We start from the raw sequence: 4,292 nt of genomic DNA, 5'->3' as shown, positions 1-4,292 counted from the left end.
GATGAATGTGATTGAGAAGTGTGTGCTACACATTCATTATAAGCAAACAGGTCTCCTAGAACCACAAGCCTTGCAAATCTCTGAGAGGTGCATGGATGAGATGCCCACATGGCCAAAGGTGAGGGTGAATCACCTGCCAACACACGTGGCACTAACTAATGTGGCACCACACCATGTTTTCATACAAATAAGCGTACTTAATGGTCACTGTCAACCCAGGCAGCATTTTCGAGATGACAACACAGAAGAAAACAAAAGCCAAGTAATTTCCCAAGGTTACATACCTACTGAAGTAAACCAAGGTATTGTAACCCAGTAGTCTGAACTCTGAGCCTATATAATCAGGTTTCAGAACGGAGTTTTCACATTTTACAGTGAAACCCTCCTTTGTGCTCTTTTAAAACTTCACAAAGCAACACCAGTGTGACGGCCATGAATGGTGTCTTGTGATATCTGTATGTGAATGCAGGGAATGGACCACAGTAGTGTCCACTTCATTTAACAATATTTATGTGTAAGACAGGATGGAGGATGCAGGAAGGACAAGGTTGAGGATGGTTAAAGAATGTATCCTTAACTCAAAGGCTTAAACCTATTATCTCACAAAGAGAATATATCCATCTTTACTAAACCTAAAAAGGTAAAAAGGAAGGTAAATCTTACATTTTGCTCAATTGTGAAGGCAGAAGTGATCGTCCTTTCCCATTTATAAGTGACCACCTGACAGCTGGCTGCTCCTAGACCACATGTGGCTTTATACTCCTTAGGAGACTCTTACATCCTTTTATTTACTGTGCAAGGCTTGTGAGCTGTAAGGGCATAAAAGATTAAGTTCATTAGCAATTTGATAGAGAAATGTTTCTTCACATTTCTTTGCACACATTTTTATTTATGATATTTAATATTTAATGGAAAAGTTCTTAGTTGATGAAACGAGTCCCAGAGCCTCCTTCTTCCCCCAGAATTAAAGCATAGCAATTACATTTGCAAACTTCCAGAGCTGCTGCTCATGGTGCTTCTGGTGGTGTCAACACAGAAGCATAGTGTCTCTCCCCCCAGTGTCCTGAGGAGCTTTCTGCAAATGGGACAATGACTCTAATTCATGGCTTCCTCCAGGCATATTTTCACAACTTTCATACACATACTGTCCTTTAAAGCTCATACTTTGAAGGAAGAAAGATGTGATGTATTCTGAGTCCATTTTCTAGAGGAGAAAACTGAGTCTAAAGAAGGTCATGTGATGCGCCTATTGTTACAGTCGCTAAAAAGCTAAGGTTCAAAGTCAAGCTGTCTGAATCCAAAGACTGGCATTTTCCTTTTACTGTGTTGCCTTCCAAATTCCTTCAGAGTTGACCACATGCTGTTTTATATTTATAGATGCTATAAATTGCATTTTATACATTTTATAATTTGCAGTAAGACTGAAGATTAACTAGGACACCAAATTGAAAGGGAGAAAACGCTGGGCTGCAGTGAATAAACTGTGCAGGAGAGAAGTGTTTGCTGGCACTCTCAGTTAAAGGGAACTTTATTACCATTTGACTTCTGCTGTTTACATTAGATGTAAAAGTTAAAGATAAACACCACTTTGGGGAAACATTAAAGTGCTACAAGCAAGTTTCATTTTATTTAACTAACTGGCAGCATTCTTGAAATCCTATAAAATTATACTTTCTGCATTTTAGGGATGCAAAAATATTTTATTTCTCTTGATGGACTATTACAGGTAGAGCTCTGTAAATCAACACTGTATTTTTTACATATTAAATAAAAGCCCTGGTCATATATTATCAAAATTGGAATGACTCCTAGAGGTTTTATAAAAATTTCTTACATTTTGCCTCCTTCTCTTGCCTCAACTAGATATCAATCTGCCTTTGATTATGTAACACACTCCTTCAAAAACAGCTTCATTTGTTTATTCATCTATATAGTCATGTTCACCTCTAAGTTACAGTCTTATGACTCATCTTCTGCCCCCGCTCTATGTCCAGCATTACACAAATGGGAGTAAATTTTCTAAACTGCAAAGTGACACTCATATGTAACTCTCAGAGTGACATGAATTTTATCTAGTATTCCTTCCTTTTAGGCAGATGACAAAATGATGGGAGTCATTTAAGTACAACTTGGTAAAAAATATTAGCCTCCCTATTTTTTCCATATTTCAAATACACACACACACACACACACACACACACACACACAGACATTGTGGTTTCAGTTTAAGTAATCACATTGTGCAAAAGCTCTTTCAGGGAATTCCAAGTGAATGCAGTCTTGGGGAGAACGATGATTTTTATAAACTTGTAAAGAAGTTACCTCCATTAGACTCCAGACTCTTAAACTCACACCTATAAAAACTTTTAAACATGCATTGCTCAAACATTGGCAGCTATTGTCCATTTCTATTACTTTCTTTTTTATGAGCAGAATATATTTATTGAGAGAAAGAAAGCTCCTGTCCAAGAGAGGGACACGGCAGGGGGTGGGGGAGGCAAGCGGGTAGTCCCCCAGGAAGCTGTCTCTTCTGGGGACTTTTATAGAGTAAAACCATGTGAGGCTAAGGTAGAGAGAATGGGAACTCGCTTAGGTGGGCAGGAGGTGGGAAAAAATATGGTCAACCAATGGGATTACATATGGGACAGGGTCCTTTTCTGTTGGGGGTTGGAATGCGGGATAGGGTCTCTTTCTGTTGGGGGCTGGGCTAGTGACTCACTTGGGTCTTTCCAGGTGATTGATACCTATTTAGAATATCAATCCCAGGTGCTACTCGTTTAGCATTTGTTTGGCCTTTATGTCTTTAGGTCTGGTTCACAGCAGGAGCATCTGCCCCTCCCACAGTTGTAAGGCATTTCATCTTCTGTGCTGTCTCCTTTGAGGGCCTGGCCATGTCTGACTGCTTATAATATTTCTATCTAATTCGGCTGCCTGCAATATTCCCCCCTCTGAAGAAGTAACCTGAACTGCCGTGAAGGGAAACATGGGCGAAGACCACTCTGGCTTTTTCACTCTGAAATGAGTCATTGTTGTTGACTGGCAGTCAGATATATTCTTCAGAGGTTTTAGCTAAAGGCCCTCGATACATGACAGGCATTTTTCTCTTGGGTAGACGTATAGCTTTGAGTCTAGAGGAGACAAAGCCAAAGAAACAAGTCAAATAATCACAACAGGATAATTATGAAAAAGATGAGTTAGAACTTTTTGTAGGTCTATTGGCAAATATCTCTTAAATGTGAGGTTTACTCTCTTTTATCTTTTATGGCCATTGTATATTGTCTCAAACAAACTAGGCTTCTATATTTTATCAACTAGTTCTGCTAAAATAGATTATCACAAATGTGCTGGCTTAAACCATATATACTGGTATCAGCATATATAGTCAGGGTAAGAATCCTACCAATAAACTGCTAGTTTCAACAATCTGCTGAAGATTCTCAGGATCATTGCCTTAACCATCTTGTGCATCTTGTGCATACAAATGTATGCCTTTGCCCCTGTCATGTTTCCTAGCTTTACTCCTTGCCCTCTCTCTCTGATCAGGGAGATTATGGGCCCACAGAGGAAAGTGATTGATGATGTAGAGTGTGCCGAAGGAGAGTCATATGGAGGGAAAAACATTCTCTCAGGCTTTCACAGAGTGCAAATTGGTCAAGCAATGGACATGACTCATTCACATGGCTGACACTGACAAAGGATCTACAAACTGGTACAGGGCTTCAGGATAAATCCTGAGGGGATTTGACTGAACTTATCAGATACAAAAGCTACATTTCTTGTGATATAGGTCCTGCTTTATCTTGGTATTAACTATCCAGCAGAAAAGTATAAAAATGAGGTGTATAATGTAAAGTCATATTAATATGCTAAGCTATAAAAGTCTCAAGTCAATAACTTCTGACATTGCCAGTCTTACGGAAAACCCAGTACTATTATGGACTACTGGACTATATTGGGATATTTTGCTGAATTCACATACCTACAATATTTAAGTGATAATGGAATACCCATTTCTGACTAAACTAAACAAAAAGAGGGATATAAATGAAGGACCATTTTGCATCTGTATACTGAAAATAGTTAGGATAGATATACCGCTACTTTCTCTTAATTCAATGAATAGAAAGATTTGTACTAGTAGTGTTTATGGACAGGATATGATGTCTGTATCTTGTACTATGAATAAATACTAAGAAGACAACCATATGCAATATATTAATTATTGAAACTGTCCTGCTAATCGGTTTTGAAACTGTCTCATTGCTATTTGCTTCTCAAAATTATTTTAAAAA

Source organism: Octodon degus, unplaced genomic scaffold, assembly GCF_000260255.1.
Source record: "Octodon degus isolate 3935 unplaced genomic scaffold, OctDeg1.0 scaffold00161, whole genome shotgun sequence".
NCBI classification, from domain to species: Eukaryota; Metazoa; Chordata; class Mammalia; order Rodentia; family Octodontidae; genus Octodon; species Octodon degus.
Note: the sequence above shows the minus strand (reverse complement) of the source record.